The 17,832-nt window shown below is 41.5% G+C and overlaps 1 long non-coding RNA gene across 3 annotated transcripts in view; it reads left to right on the top strand.

The window, feature by feature from the left end:
* LOC119480883 overlaps positions 1 to 17,832 on the top strand; it is a 142,452-nt gene that overhangs the window by 86,675 nt on the left and 37,945 nt on the right. The window lies entirely within an intron of this gene.

The following is a 17,832-nucleotide window of genomic DNA, read 5'->3' as shown; positions in this document are numbered from 1 at the left end:
TTCTGTTTTTCCTCTGTACTGTGGTGTGTGTGCCCGTTCAGGGGGCACGACATGGTTGCTGATGCGTAATACCCTCTGACATAATTGTGCTGTCAATCCGCGATATCTCTAATGCATGAATAACTCATGACTGCAAGTGTGATATCTGCTGTCTATGCCTCAGATGAGGTTTTTATTTCCACTCTACGTCTCTTTTGTATTTATTTTATCTCATTTGCAACTGAATATATTCGTATCAATAAAAAAAGAGCATGACATGGTCAATCCCCTACAGTAATATTATATTCTGCTGTAAATAAAATGCCAAAATATGTACATGCTGTATGCAGTCTGACAAATATTTGAGCACTTAAACATATTAATAATTCAATTTGATAGATTTCATATTTTAAGAAAATATTTGCACTTTGCAGTAAAACTGTATTTTCAACTTTGTATGATGAAGTCAATGTATACAACCCAATATACCATGCAGTTTGGTAGTCATTCATTTGGCAATATTCACTGTAGGGCTGATCTGAATTCTTCAAAATTTCAAAGCTTCGACCATCGCCATGGTAATCTCCTCCAAATCAGTATTCGATGCTTCATTTTTATATATTTATTAGTATGTAATAGTAAAGTATAAATCCCAAAATAGTCCATGAAATAAGGACAAATCCCACAACATTATTCATTATTCATATTCTCAGGCGAATATCACTGTTTCTTGTGTTTGAATACCTTCGAATATTTCTCACCGAAGCTTCGAAGCCCAAAAAATGGTATTCAGGGCACTCCTTATTCACTACAGTGCTTGATGATTATGTCAAATTAATATTATGGATTCATTTTTACAGTTTAATGTGAAATATTCACAGAACTCAAAATACTATCCTTGCTTTTTTAGTTTATGGAATATATAGAATAGGAAAGGCATCCTTTATCTCAGTTAGCAAAAGTGGAACACTTTGGTCAACAGTATTATAGTGTGCAGTAATGTGTGTAATACATTCTGTGATCTTTATGAGCTACCTAGCTACATCTTGCAACAAGCTTTTCCACGTCATTCTACACAGTCTGGTTTGCCCTGTCCTACAAGGATCTGATATTTCTCTTCTCATTATCCTCCACTGTTTCTCATTCTGCCCACATTCTCTCTGTTGAGAGCATCAGCAGTGACACGGGGCTACTTTACAGTGCACAACGTATTCACCGTACAGCCCAGTGCCCCCTCCTTAACCTCACTTCATCTTCCCTCAGCTGGCCTTCACTTTCCTACAGAATATGCGTCCAATTATAATAAGGGAGTGCTGTGAAGCAGACTGACCACAGAGCATCCAGAAAGACCTTGTAATTGTGTGTTATGTTTACACATGTGTACACTGTGCGAGTGCGCTCGTGTCTTCCACCTCATTGATCCCAACAGACATTTTCAGCACAAGTAAACATCCACTAGACTTCACCCCGTATGGACAGCATGAAGGATCAGCTTTTGGCTGTTAAGCGGTCGGCATGTGATTAGTTTAATAGCCTGACAACGATGGTGTAAATGACAAAACATAACGAGACGTTGTTTCTGATTGTGATGGGCATCATTTAGTAGAAGCAACAGATGTAGCCGCGAAGACTGGAAGTCAGACATTTCACTCGTCTTTTTGAGCCACCTATTGTCCGCGAGAATTCAACATTTTAGATATGATCCTCTTCAAATGCATGTGCAAAGACATGTCTGGCTTTATTTTAGAGAGGAGACGTCCTTCTGTGCTATATCTGAAATCTTTTAGCTGGTTGGTTTGTCGGTTCAAGAAGATTTCCCAGGCCTTTGGCGGCCACAGTTCTCGCCTTAGGAGGCTGAAATTTGGAATAGAGGTCAAGTGTATGTGCGTGTTTGTGTTCGGTCGTGGCTAGAAGGTAACATGCAAATTGCGAAACTCTCCCGAGATGGTGAAGGTTAGGCATTGACCTTCAATAGTTAAGTTAGTTTTTTGCGGGTTACCTTCTAGACACGACCTTTGTGTTCATGCCAATTGGCTAAAAGGGGGCGTGGCAATGGGAGTGGCCTATCACAAAAAAAGGTGCTTCCAAACTTCCAAAATGGATTCACAGACTTGCACATGGAGATCAAGTGTTTGCGAGGTTGTGTGAGAGTGACTGCATGAACGCGGTCGCAGCTATTGCGAATTTGCGCTTGTTTATTTTTCACTGCGTATCATCTGTGGGATTCATATTTATCCTACTTTCTTATGAATATGACTGTAAGCGACTTTTTGGCCCAAACTGATGTGTTTTTTTGCGTCAGGAGAAAAAAAAAAGCATTAGTCATCACATTTTGAGTATGTAAAATACAATAGAGGAACACCTGAGAACACATGGACACACACTCGCCAGAATATGCCAGAACTGTTCACACCAAGCATCTGCAATAATTGACTAATTGATCCAGCTTGTAGCGGGTCCAGCCCGCCTCCTCTCAACGACTATCCAATCAATCCAGGCTCTCGTCCGAAATGGCATGTCCCATAACAAATTACAGCTAATGAAATAACCATCAGGATGTCATTACATTGGCGGGGCCAACAGCATTATTACCCAGCATGGGTCTATATGTGCATGTGTGTGTGAGAGAGAGATGTGAGTGTTCATAAACATGCTGTTATTACCCCGCATGCTATTTAGCACCTGAGTCGCTCTGTGTGATTGACAGGCCTGATGAGGGATCTCTGTCGTCCGCCTTCATGTTCTTTTGGTCAAACATGAATCCCAAATTGTGGATAAAGGACAAAGACGTGGTGTGATAAACACTTTATAAAAGCGTTTTACAGATTTCATATTTTCATGCACTTTTGAGGCTTGCATCATTTGTTCAAAAAAACTTGGATCCTCGTCTCCTGGAACTCACACTCACTTAGTTTGTTCCCATTACCAGACCCTTTGTTTGCACCAAAAAATCTCATTTAGCTCCGTCGGTTTCATGTACTGCCGATGTCCCTCCGACAAGAGACCACCGTGGCAGCCCGCGCTCTCCGCGTGAGTCCAGCCATTCTCCTTCCGTTCCGAAGCCAAATCCATCGCTTTCCTCCCGTTGCCTTCCTCTTCCATCTCCTCCTCCACCACCTCTCCTACCATTCCAGAGCTGACGGCAGATGGTGTTTTAATAAAGTCCAGTAGGAATAGGACTGTGAGTAAACAATGCAGCACATGCCAACTCAGTAATTGCTGGGCACTATTACAACCCCTGTGTCTGGCAAGGGAGGGAAGGATGAGAGGCAGAGAGGATAAAAAAAGAGAGAGGATGAGGCAGACACACAGAGAGGACAAATCGGGAATGAGAAAATAAGGGAGAACCAGTAAAGGAAAAAAGCAAGAGATGGAGGGGAAAGAGGGGGCTATGGAAGGGGGCGGGCAGCATATACACACCTAGCAGCTGGAGCCAGAAAAGCGCAGCTGGTGAAGGTGCAGGGAGGCCACAGGGAGGAGGGGGCTGAGCAGTGCTGGGATGGGCTGGTCGAGGCTGTGCTGTGCTGGGCTGGGCTGGTCTAGGCCAACGGGTGCAGTCCTGGGCCTACAGCCTCCAGGCTATGGGCTCCGAGCCCAGTCTCTGAGTCCCGGGCCCTGCTCTGTGGTCTCCAGTGCTGACACAAGGCCAATGTAGTCCCCTGTCAAACTCCCAGTCAATGGTCAGACACATTCTGGAGGAGGTGGACTCTAGCAAGACCAAAGTTAAAGCTCCCGTTCCATGCAACTCTAATGTCTCAGTAGTAAATATGAAAATGATGACTGCAATAATACCTAAAATTGTAAGCTTCAGACTGAGAACACCAGCTCATACATTGCTTTATACTGATATGTTATAGCAACGTATCATCATGCAACAGTTCATATGATATCTTATGAAAGTTATTCCTCAATTTTTCATGTGTTTTCCTACAAATGTCTGGCAATTTCTGCTGGTCTTTCAAAATAAACTTACATCTTCACAGGAAACAACTTGGTTAGGTTTAGGCAACAAAACTACTTTGTAGAAAGTGGCGTAATATAAGTATGGAAATTACGTGATAAAAACTCATAGTTAGGTTTAAGAAAAGATTGTGGTTTGGGTTAGAATAACACCGGAAGTGGCGTAAATTAAGTACAGAAGTTACGTGACAAATAAATCAACATTGACTTCTGGTTTCATGCGGGGTACGGACACCGGTCTCCCCCGAACCCCGACCTCCTCCCTACCAAAGAACATATATTACCGAGAAGTGAAAGTCAGTTGTTTGTTCCATTGCAACATCAGCGCCCAGCAGCAAAGCTACGCTTCTGCAGTTTTGGACTGAAAGCGACTAACGGACGCCAGTAAAACGTCCTCCTAAAAAGTGCCGTGCAAAAGTAAAACAAAATTATTTTATTCTATTGTCATATTCTACCGAAATGGCCTGTGTTGAACAATAACATATTATAAATATAATTTCAGTCCAACATAGTGGCAGGGGCTATTGTCAAAAAAACACCAGAGTTCCGTCTCTTTGCTTCTATGCTCTTTGTCCCTGTCGCTCTTTATACATCCTGGTTCACAATTACATGGGTTACATACGAATTGATTTCGTGGGACATACACAAATCACTGTGCATTACTTTCCTTAAGTATAGCTACAAACGGTGTATGAGAACAGTCTGCAACATATACCCCGACCCTTCAAAAGCAACAGATAAAGCGGATGTAAGACAAATACTCTATGCACAAGGTAGTACATGTTGCACAAAACACCAATCCCTTACACATGCACACCTTGACGTTTGATCCCTTTTTCATTGAGCCTTCATCACATAAAGAGAGAGGTCCTTACAAGTCTGCAGAGAGCTTTCCCATGATGCACCATTACTCCCATCGCCTCCAGGGGCGTCAATCAGAAACCATCTCTCCGCGAGTCTGACAGCTCGGCTACCTTACGTCACACACCTGTTTGGCTCAGGTATTCCGAAAGATAATAATGTGAAGCGGTAGGTAACAAAGAGGTACAAGCAAAAGCACAACACCTATAAGCTGTTCGAACATCTAAAAACAAAACCCGGAAATTCATCTTAAGGTGTATGAATGTTTCAGATATTCTCAAGGCACTTTAACAAGAAGAAATATAAAAGGTAGAATACGGTAATAAGGCAATAATATTTCGCTTTTACCTGACTTGATGAAGCACCTCCCACAGCTATATAGTTAGTGGCGCTCATCAAAGACAATTAAGGAAAATGACTTTTATTTTAAAGCTGAGGTTAAATGACCAGTCTCCTTAACCTTGAAGTTCACCGTCCGCATGAATATTGAATGATTCTTAACCTTCTGTTCTAATGCTAATTGAAGCGGAGGGGGTATATTACATATTTGTAATTAGGGCCTGTTGGATGGGGCTTAAGCTCTGAGCCTCATTAGCTTAATCATGAGGACTCTTATCAATTATGCAGGTGGAGGTATGGTGGTGATTTGAGAAACATTCTGCTCCGTAGAAAACTTTTTCCCCCTCTGGAGTAATTATATTGACGAATTCCTATTGGACCTTGTCATTAATTCCAATCCCAGTGAGGGCACCTTTTTCCCTGTGCATAGGAATACATGTCGATGTAAGAGATTGCGGATACTGCGTCTTCCCAGGGATCGGCCGTGTTATATGAAGCTAATCCATATGGAAGCTAACACAAACACGGCGCCCGAGGACATCACCCAAATACGACATCAAACGGCCTCCTGACAGGTTTACTGATGAGCACAAACAAGGCTTCGTGTCGAAACACAACTTCTCCCTTATGACATCTTGAACTTCTGTCCAACCAAGTCTTCTCACATACTTTCGGGCCTTGAGAATTTGCCTTTCTTTCCGCCTCAAGGCAGAGAGACAGAAAGATTGAAAGACGGAGAACTCGGCAGCTCAGAGAGAGTGAAATATGAGCTATAGCTCCTTGCACCGCTCCTGCAATGAGATGTCTTCACCGTAAGGACACTCCCCGCGGACCTGCCATATTTATTTGAGCACAAAGTGGTCATACGCAACCATGCAGCGCTCCTACCCAGCACTCCAAACTTCTGTCAGGCCTTACCTCAGACATCTTCCTTACCTCCAGTTCGCCAGCAGGTTTGGGTTCACACCATTAATCTTGAGCGAGAAAGCGGGAGAGGAGATGGCGTGGGGGAATTCGCGGGAGGTGGAAAAGGTGGGAAAGTGGGTCAGAGGACTCAGACCGAAGCGAAGGCAGCTGCCCCTTCAGCACCTCGGTCTTCCTCCAGAATCCTCCACATCGCCCTCGCCTCCTCTCTGAGGGGTGGAGGTGACAGTTGGTGAGGGACCTTTGAGAGGCCTGCAGATTGGCTTTGGCTTTACTGTACCAGCCAGTATGCAAAACTGTTTCTAATAATAGGAACGCTGCTTTGTGATGTGAATTTAAGAGGCTGAAATGGTCTCAGATGTGGACTATTCTAAGATATGTCATGCTTACTTACTGACGTACTTGGGCCTTTTTATTCCCACAGACACGGCTGACCAATTTCTGCTTTTCCTCCCTGTTCCCTGGACTCGCTGACATTTGACTTAACCGTCATGTAAAGGCTGTGCATATGGTCTGAATTTAGCAAAATGTTAAATATAGAATAGAATACAGCTAGTCAGCAGACATTTTGAAAAAGTGTTGATATAATGACAGACTGGAAAACATGTGGAAATAGTGTTGAAACACCATCATTCCTACCTGCATCTTATGGGTCAGGCTGTTCTGATACACCATTCGTAGCTATACCTACGGAAAGTAATGCACTGTAATTGGTATACACAATCAATATGCGTGTAATCCATGTAATCGTGAACCGGGAAGTATAAAGAGCAACAAACGGCGTATAGTAACCCGTGTGAAACCAGAAGTCAACGATTTATTTGTCACGTAACTTCCGTAGTTAAGTTACGTTACTTCCGGAGTTATTTTAACTGAAAACGCAATCTTTTCCGAAACCTAACTAAGTAGTTTTGTTGGAAACCTAGCCAAGTTGTTTCCTGTGAAGACTGAAGTTTATTTTGAAAGGACTGGAGCAGAAATTGACACGTGCGTCAGGTGTTGCTTGACATTCGTAGGAAAACACACAAAAAATGTAAGTAAGATATCATATGAACCGTTGTATGAAGATACATTGTGTGGGTAGCATAATAGCATTTTTTATTACACAAATCCAAAACGGCATGATACATTTGTACTGTATGTTGTCATTTTATTATGAAAATTCTATTCTTGTTATAGTTAATAATGAAATGCTACTTCAAGAGGTCTTCTTTCACACGATATTCTTTTACTTAAAATGTACCTCAATAATACTAGACTTCCTCTCATTCTCCAAATGAACTCTATCTTTCAACACAAGTGATGTTACCACGTCAAGGGGGGGATGGAAAATATATAGCCGTAAGTGCATTAAAATATTGCTTTTACACCCCATCTATCATAGTGCAATTTCATGGGTCGCCTTTTTAAAAATTAATTTCATTCTTTGACCTGTTCCGAGTGGAAGCACCAACATGGGTATAGGCTTTGAGTTAAATTGCACTTGTGACTTCATGGATCACGTTTTCAATTACCTCCGAACACTGCGTGGTGAGTGAGAGAGAGAGACAGAGAGAGAGAGAGAGAGAGTAGATCATGAAGGCAGCATGCACCACCAATAACTTTATTTACCGGGACAAGTGGTATGGAAAAGTGAGATTTAATGAGCTACGTTCAACAGCAAGAAGGTAATGGAGTACAAGCAGAACAGACAATGAGTGGTTGTCTACTGACTGCACGCTGTCTGCTGTGGCAAATCTGAACTGAGGTAAGTATCAACACATGAATAACTTGACAAACACTCCCGACTTTGTCCCGACGCACGCTCCTTATTTACTGACTTTTATTGCCAATATGATTATAACATACATGGTGTTAATTATAGGTTGTTTGGCTTCATCATGCTTTGTGTTTTGTTTGACAGTCAAGTATTTACACTGGAATGAGTAATAGATTGGAGTCTGCACAGGGAGCACCCTACCTTTCACCCATTGCATGCTGGGATAGGATCCTGATGAATCTCGACTGTCAGTGTAGGAAAAAAGAAAATAGTTATTGGTTGACTATAGAGTGCTACAGGAATGAGTCTTAAAACCTGGAAATGAGTTAGCATTTTAGCTCTTCTGGTTCCCTTGTCTGGAAGTCAATGGATTTTTTGAATTTTTAGTTATAAACCTGAAATAAGGTCTTTGGTTAACACAAGCTTTAGAGATTTGAACGTTTTGTTCTATGACATAAAATACATCAATGTATACCCTACTTGTGAATTGTTATGCTTTTACGTGTCTTAAAAAAGGTTTTGGCTAACAAGTGGCAAAATGAGACTACTAAACATCATCACTGCAACTCGTCCGCCTTTACAGCCACGTTGATTATACTCGCGCTCATGCGAACGTGGTGTAGTTTGTCTATAGCCTGACGTTAGCTTTTTACTTCTGACGATTGCATTCACGCTTCAGAAATCATAAAAGTGGTGTTCATTTGTGAAGATTATTTTACTGAACAAAACGTGTAAGTATCATAAACGTGTCTTTGCCACAGAGCTTATTTTCTGCAACAATCCAAAACCCAATGGAAAAATCCCATTGGCTTTTTGTCGAGGGAACCCGGGGCGATGCTAACTTCCTGGTTGGCCAACATCCCTGGAGCACTCTACTGGGGGTCAAGGCAAGTCAAGGTCCCCTGAATAAACAGATATATACACACATGTATATAACACATCCCAATTTGACTTTCTTATGAAATAAGGGAAAACACACACTCACACACACACACCATCTTTGACTTATCAAAGAATATCCCACGCCCCTTCATCATGTGAAAAAATGTAACAAACAAATGTTTTTTTTATGGTATGGCAGGGCTGGTTTCACTCATCCTACTGTGTGTCCTGAGCAAGAAAATTCTATCTCTATTATATCCAGATGCACCGACCAACCTTTTTATTTCCTGACTTTGTAAATATTAACAGAAAAGACCTTGATTTATTGTGGATTAGTGTCAGTGGGGGACATCATGTCCCATTTCTGAAGTTAATAGTAAATATTAGAAATGGTACAGACCAAGATTGTTTTCTCGAGGTTTAAGAGCTCTGTACCGGTTGTATAGTTACCCTGCATTGTCATGAGGTAAAGCCACTAAAATTTCAATTATAGGGGCTTTAGTTCAGAAAATAGCCCCATTAAGGCTTTGAGTTTTGCTATGGCTCCCTATACAGATATCATTTTTGAAAGATTTCCCTTAGGTCATGTCTGTGTGATTAAATGCTAAACAGTGAGAGTTATTGGGAATACAAAAGCTCAAGTCAAAAAAACACAAGCAGACAGAAAACACACCCCAGTCCACCAGACCACCAGAATGGCGCTAAATGCAAATTATTACTTAACTAACCCAGTAGGCAGTTAACAGTCATATAATCATAAAAACAAGTTACCTCAGAGGTTTATTTTGTCAAAGCTAAGGGATAAAGAGAGACAAGGACTCCACCAATAAGAGATCAGAGTTGCGTCGTATAATTACAGGGCTCAATCATTGAGGTAAGCCGTAAAGCTAAATGTTGACTTACCACATAACCTTTCAACTGGTTAATTCCCCCCCCCGTTCGCTTTCGGAAGAAGAAGGTGAAAACGAAGCCGCCTCTCTCCTGAGGGTGAACTGTCTTCACAGGCATTAGAGGAAAGAAAGGAAGAAAAGTTGCTCAGTGATAGATATGAGAGCGCATCTAGATCCCTTCATGGTGTGTCAACCACATCCTGAGGTGATGAGGACACAATGAATGATTAAGTGGGAGCGCCTCGCAACTTTGTAATGTCAGTGTTATGGACTGAAAAAGAATGTATAAATATTTATATATAACCATGCTGACCAAAGACAATAATAGTTTTCATCAATTCAAGTGATTTGGCAAAATCACTTGTTTTAACGTGCAAAGCCTTAAGGGGGAAATGAATTGTATCACTCAAGTAGCAATTCACATTTTTACACCTTCTAATGTTGTTTTAGCAACAGTGAGTTGTGTTATTTTGATCCTAACTGCCTTCCCTAACACTCATGACAAAGGAGTTGAAATATTAAGGCATTAGCAAATCAAACACTTTGTTTTAAATGTCTCTATATTTTAAACATAATGACCTTCATTTAATAATTTATTACATAAAGTAGAAGCTCAGTGTTTTGGAAAACAACTCCTCAATTGTTCCTAACCTTGTTCATTGTGGCATGGCTGTGCCAACTGAGCTACGGTACGAGCTCAGAGCCTCTGCCATGTGGATGTAATTTCACCGGGATGATTTTTTTTATTCCACCGCAAATCAAATAAAAGATTCAGCTTTGAGGGTAGAAAATAAACCCAGAACTGATCTGCATTACACCGAAACAAACAAGAGTGAAGTAAGAAAACGAGAGAGACAAAATCTGAATGTAATGGTTGTGGAGCTATACACATTCCCTTTGATTACAAGGTATTAGTGTCATCCACAGGCCCATTGGCAGGAAACGCTGGGCTGTTCACCACATTGGAACAAACACAAACGTCAATGTCTATTAATTCAGTTATAATCATATTTGAATGGATCTTCGCCGCTCTGCCATATCTATCTCCCTCCCTGCAGTTTTGAATGAGTGCTCTCAGGAATTCTCGAATCACGGGGAAACCGCACGACTGGATTGTGTTTGTCGAACATGTGTTTGGAGGGGAAAGTTCTCTACAATGCAGATTGCGTTAACAAAATCCTGAAGTGATAGGGCTGACAAGGGAGAGAGAGAGCAATCATGTAATAGAAGTTTCAGAAATCACAATTATAAAACACTGAGAGCGATTCTGCATTATAGCGTGAGGTAATCACCTCAGCCCAAAACCAAGTAGCATGCTACACAATCTCTTTAATGATTATATATGGGGATGTGTCGAGGTTGACATGTCATCTTCTTGGCTGTGTTTGTTCGGGTCTTTTTTATCAATCAAGATATGTCTTTGAAGCTATTCAATACAGAGCCATAATGCAATACCCTGTAAAACCATTGGACAGCATCCCAACCTGACCTATAGAGACTATTCTGACGTTTTTTTTTCTGATTAGTGACTTTATTCAATATGAGACAAGAGCATTCCAGGGAAAATAAATCATGAAAGATTTTAAAAATGTATATTAGAAGAAAGACAAATTAAAGCTAGGGTCGGTAATGTTGAGAAACTAGCAACAGTACACTCGATTTTAAAAATGATCCTATCCTTATCTGCAATGAGTGCACGGGGAGAGTAGGTAGGCAGGTAGCCCGTCCAATCATTTCATTCGGCCCGAATAAAATGATTGGACGGGCTTATTACAGTCCCGCAACAGATACAGGATATTTTTTTTTTTCGTCAGAGAATTTGATTTATTGATTGTTGTCGGGATGTAATGAGAATTTCAATAAATATTAAAAAAATATTTTGAAGAAAATTACCAAACCTAGCTTTAAACAGATTGCGAGTTAATTTGTGTTGGACTCATGATTAAATTATGATTCCGATTCAAAATGTAGATTCCGACAAGCTGTGGAATAACAAAAAATATCTTTTATCAATTTATCGTTTATCAATTACTACAGATATTGAATAAGACGACCATTTTATGGTTTTATGCCCCATGAGAATTTGGAGTCCTCTGCATTGTTTTATTTGTCCTGTCTAGGTAAGAGCTTATCTCGGGGCCTAACAGTTGTTTGAGATTTGCATTTTGTCAAAGATTATAGAAGCAAAGAGACAAAACTCTATTGTGATTTTGACAACAGCTGCTGTCGCCATTTTGGACTGAAAACGCTTATTACATTCATAGTATATTATATTCCTCAACACAGTCCATTTTGGTAGAATATGAGAATAGATTAGAAACAATTTAGTTTTACTTTTGTACAACACTTTTTAGGCGGGCGTTTTTACTGGCGTCCAGTTGTCGCTTTCAGTCCGAAATGGCGGGAACTTCGCTGCTGGGTGCTGATTTTGCAATGAACGAACAATTAACTTTCACTTCTTGGAAATATACGTTCTCTGTATTTGTCTAATGCATCTTGCAAATGCTTTCTGAGAAAAAAAAGAGAGCCTAAATCCCACTAGTGCTTAGAAATAATACAATGCATGTCTTTTATCAACGAAATATTTTTTCTGTTATTATATTCTTTTAACTCGAGGCTAAGATCCAGTGTAACATCAGCCTTACCCAACCCAAGCCTAACTGGTCCCATCCACCAGGTTGTGTGAGGTCCCACTGGAGTGTGGCATTAATGTCAAGCTCTATCACAGGATCCTGTAGAGAGAGAGAGAGAGAGAGAGGAATGGGAGGCTCGATTGAGACATTGTTTCCATGTATTATGAGCATGTGTCTTTCGTTATAAGGACAGTCTGTTGCATTGACCTTTGGCTGTGCGATGCTCTGAACCATCATACTCTTCTCTTACATTACACCGGGGATAGCATAAAGAAAAGAAGAAAAAAAAAACTTCAGAGCTGAGTGTCAAAGTTGATTCAGGAGGGCCATTTTTCAGCTGTGACAAAATACCGCTTTGCAAAATGGAGACCATGGGTGCAGTCAATAAATGTCCTTCAGCAGTGTTGACAAATCATTTGAGTGGTGGCACGCGATGCCACAGAGGCATTGCCGAAGCACTGCAGCGTAGCCTCTCACTCCCACCCATCCTCCCAATTAATCAGGCTTATCTTCACCTCCATCACTGCTGTCAGTCAACACTGGAAAACGCTTCCATGGAGTGTGTGAGTGTGCTGAGAGATAGAGCATGAGTCTATGAGCTCATACACAGCTGTGTGCGTGGCCAGTACGGTTTTGTCTGTGTGTGCATGCGTGTGTGTGTGTGTGTGTGTGCAGGCAGGCAAAGCGTTAAACATCTGTCTCAGCTCCATCCACCCAGCCAGACTGACTAGTGAAGTATTCCTCAGCCCCTTACTAACACTAAATGTTTAAAATTGTATCACTCAGCGTCCCTGCAGCCACGCTAAAGGCCCGGCGCGTGTGTTATTTTGCGACGTGTAAACAAAAAACCGAAGACAAAAATTATGTAACGTTTAGATTTCAGCAATTTTCAGTCAGTAAAATGTGAGAACGGAACGAAACGAGTGTGAATAAAAAACAGGAGCTGGGTAAAAAACACCAGTGTGTAATAAGCCAGAAAAAACATATCTCACAGTTCACTGAAGCAATTGAATTTAATTGTGTTACAGAGAATTGTAAAATAGACACAGTACAACAAATCAATTTCAGGTTCTTTTAAGTTGTAATTAGGCTTAATTGTTTGGTTACATTATATTTCTGTGATGAGAATTCTGTCAATTGGTATTTTATTTTAAAAAAAGTATTAAAATAATATAGGAAATGCCTTCATTTTTTAATTATTATGAATTTTTTTTACTGTTGTAATAAAGTGTTACTGTGGCCATCAACATTAAACTGTCCAAACTGTGGAAACAAACAGTAAACTTTTTCAAAAAACTCCACGATGCATATCTGAATATAAACAAAATCGGTTTGACGTTAAAACCGAATGAGATAAGGTACAAAGCAACTGTGTGTGTGTGTGCGATCAGTAAATTTTGACATTTCTTCTGCAAAAACCGCCATGGGACACTTCGCTCACTCTGACAGTTTTTACGGAATCTTTGTTTTGATAATCCTTGTATTGGTGATACCTGTCAGAGCGCACAGTGGTAACCACCAAGCCCCCTCAATCTCTCAGCTAAATCTCCCTGTCTACACAGCATTGGCCCCCGTGATAAGAAGGTGACACTGTCACTCCAGCCCACACACACACACACACACACACACAGCCTGATCACATAAATACACATGCAAACAGCCTCGGAGGCGTGCAGTGTGCATAGGCGTTCAGCATCATGCTAATTTTCATTGTTGTGATAAAAATAAACAGGTCTGGGGAGCTGAATCTGAAGGCCCGAGGGTCACGGCGTGCTCGACTGACAACGGGGGTGGAGGGCGGGGAGGCGAGGGGAGGGGTGTGTTTGTGGGGGGGGGGGGGTCGGTTGGGGCGGGGGGGCTCAGACTGAATTACCTTGATCCAGCACGACAGCCTCACATCACTGTCACCAGCCCTGTTTGGAAGGGCTTGATGGGGCTGCGGTGCTAAGTTGGAGTAAGCCGACTGCGATGGATGTGTGTTGACAGTATACTGTATTCAAGGGCACATTGAAATGAGCGGGGCGGAATATAGAGAGAGGGGGAAAGTTTGCTAAGCCATGTGTGCCGTAATTATCCCGGGCTCTCCTCGTGCCTCTTATCTGGCGGCTGGTGGTGATTGTCAGATGAGTGAGGAATCGACTGTGACATTATCTCCGTCTCACAATAGCCTCTAAATCTTACAACAGTCGGAAGGTGTTAGTGGGAGCAATTTCCGTAGTAGTTTCGTCTCCAAGGGCTGTGTCACATCATTAATGTTTCTATAAAAACAAATGACTTAATGCTATAACATTATTGATATTTTACACTGCTGATATGTATCTTTGCAATACTTAAAGTGCCGAGAGATTATATAGAAAACTAGTAAAACGATGCAAAACCTGTTCCTTCATTTCAATCATTTTTACCACAATATACATTTTGGTTGCACAGTTCAAACATTTCTTAATGAATGAGATCTAAATACCAAACATATTTACGCTCGTAATGAATGTATCATCCCATAAGAAAGACTGTTTCAAGCTTGTAACAGTTGAGGTGCTTTACTTCACAGGTGGAGGTGCCGCACTCGGGCACTAGGTGGTGCTTGAACACAGCCCTCACACACTCGCAGACACGCACACACACCTACACGCACACCTCCTTACACACACTATCATCAACTCCCATTCTATTCACTCTAAGAGAACAACAAAACACCCCCCACCCCTGCCCTTACACACACACACACACACACACACACACTCAAACACACATATACATACACACAAAAGCAGGCAAAAAAGATGCAAGGCTCAACTTACAGACCTCTTCTCTGTTCATTTGATATTCATCGGCTTCCCTTTCACCCCTCCCCTCCCTTGCCTTCACTCACACACACACACAAATACACTTCTCTCCACCTTACTCATCAAGTCTCAGCTACACGTGTCTGAAGCTATGATATCCATCTAATCATCTGGCCTTTTCTCCTCTCTTTCCATTCACGACTGCTGGGAAGGGGTTGGTAGCATGCTTCGATGTTTCAGGGGCAGGCGACCAGTTGCAACACAATACCTGTGAAAGCACACACACACACACGCATAAAAAGACACACACACACACACACACGGTTTCTTCACATAAAACTGATACATGTATGCGTAAACACAGAGCTTGAGCTCAACTCTTTTGGTCGAATGTTTGGGTGACTTATGGACGTGTGTATTTGGGCACTTGTGCGTGTGAAGTGATAAAAACGTTATCAGCGTATTTCAAAGCATTAGTGTGAAATTGGCATCCTCTACTGTTTAGTGAAGTGTTGGGTAAAAAGGTCTAATCCTCATAAATGTCATGAAACAAGTGTAAGGTACAGAGTGTGCCGGAACCTGTGACTTTCCACCGACACGGTTGTAAGGCCAGTCCAGGTCAATCAGAGAGAAATTAATTAAACTCTGTAAAAATGACCTGGTTGCTGATATTATCTTCTATTACTGTATTACAAGGCTTATCAGAAAGTAGGGCACTCTACTGATTTCACAAATATTTTAAACATTCTCTCCACTTTTGCCACTCAGAGTGTCTAAACCAGTTATTCTAAATTCTAAATTCTAAATATAGTACTTTACTAATCATCGCAAAACTTTGGCTCATTTAATGTGCCTCTGATTAATACACTTAAAGGAACAGTGTGTAGCATTTAGCGGGATCTATTGGCAGAAATTGGAATATTAATAAGTATGTTTTCTTTAGTTTATAATCACCTGAAAATGAGAATCGTTGTGCATTCGTTACCTTAGAATGAGCCGTTTATATCTACATATGGAGCAGGTCCTCTTCACGGATCGTGCCGCAATTTTTCTACAGTAGTCCAGAACATAAAAACCAAACACTAGCTCCATATAGGGCCATTCACGTTTTCACGTTTTCGCGCCGGCCACCGTAGTTCTCCTACATGCTTGGCACACAGGAGAAATTTCAATTGGTTGCAGTCTGCAACCTCAACACTAGATGCCGCCAAATCCTACACACTGCACCTTTAATTGAAAGACTTTGCATTAGTATACGTAATGTTCTTGTCCTGTTGGTGCAGTAATCATTAACTGGATAAATTGTGCAACTTATAAATGATAAATATTAAAGTACCAATATGTGAAGTATTTTCTTGTCCATAGTCTGTGGAGCATAATATCAGCAAAACAATCAATTCAATTAAATAAACATGTCATTGTACTTCAAAAAGGAAGAAAGGTCTAATGTCCATGCGATGTGTGTGTGTGTGTGCGTGTGTGTGGTTGGTGCCCGTAGCAACAGTGTGATTGTACCAATGGGAGAGACTGTTTGAGTCCCTGTGTGGCCTTTTCTCTCATGCTAAGCAGCCAGTGTTTAGTGGTGTGTGTTGTCTGAACCAGGGGCTACATGGGGTCCGTGCATGTACCTGCATGTGTGTCTGTGGTCGTCTATCTGTCTACATGTATGTTGTGAGACCGAACGCGCACATCTGTGTGTGTATGTGTGTGCGTTTGCTTCACATCGCCGTGTCCTGTGTGTGCTCGTCGGAGGGTCTACGGGGCAGCTGCGTGAGCATTCCTGTTGACGTTAAGCAGCTAAACAGTACCAGCTTGCCGGGCTCTTAACCTCCCCTCTCAGAGAGAAGACCTAATGAAGTCCTGAAAGGCTTCCTGACTCCCTCATCTGGCTTTGTTTAGGCCCTGCTCTCCCTCCCTTTGCTTGAGGAAAGCCATTAGCCCATTCAGAGGACAGTCACACAGGCCCTGGAAGACAGACCTGCACTGTTAAAAAAAAAAAACACTGTGTAGTGGTGCTTCGAGGACCCTCAGTGAGACCAAAAGAGTGCTTCTAAGGTGCCTGCGAGGACTTCAAAGTCCCCTCAAGTATCTTCTTGGCTGTTTGGCTGTTTCAGGTTTTAAATTGTACATTAATTTTATAATAGTATTGCAATAACCACAATATTGCAATACAGCCCAATTGACAAGCCAATCGAAGGGGGATGGCAAGCAACTTCTTTGGCAGCAGCGTGACCAGGAGCTGAGCATCTATTCTGGATTGAGCGCTGCAGGTTTGGTGTTTTTTTCTGGTCGTTGAGACTTTAAAAATGTTCAAATTTGGGTAAAAACGCTGCGCTCGTCACTGTTACTTTTTTACCCAGCCGTCCAATCACAATGGAGGATGGGCGGGACAAATACCACAAAGACCAACCGTCACATCCGACATGTAGGCTACAAGTGCTGAACAACAACATCAATGGACTGACATTTTAACATCTGCGGATATTCCATATCATAGCAACCAAAGCGGCTCAGCTGGAAAAAAAAACATGCTGCGCCTCGTTGCCCTACTGTCGTCTGCATATAACAATAAACCAGTATTTAATTTGTTTTAAAACAGTCAGCTCTTTCATTTAAAAAGCAACAGTATACATAATAATAGCCTGACAATAAAGCTTATTTATATAGCACTAAAATCAGGATGAAGTAATTTGCAAAAAATTAAAAATGGCAATAATATCGTATATGGCGCTGTTGAGTCAATCATTATCACCACGACAGATAGTTACGTTTTTGTGTAATCACTGTGTACTATATGTGTTCCTCCTGTTTTTAACATC

The sequence above is a fragment of the Sebastes umbrosus genome, chromosome 21, assembly GCF_015220745.1.
Source record: "Sebastes umbrosus isolate fSebUmb1 chromosome 21, fSebUmb1.pri, whole genome shotgun sequence".
NCBI classification, from domain to species: Eukaryota; Metazoa; Chordata; class Actinopteri; order Perciformes; family Sebastidae; genus Sebastes; species Sebastes umbrosus.
Note: the sequence above shows the minus strand (reverse complement) of the source record. Positions and strands in the feature narration are given on the sequence as shown.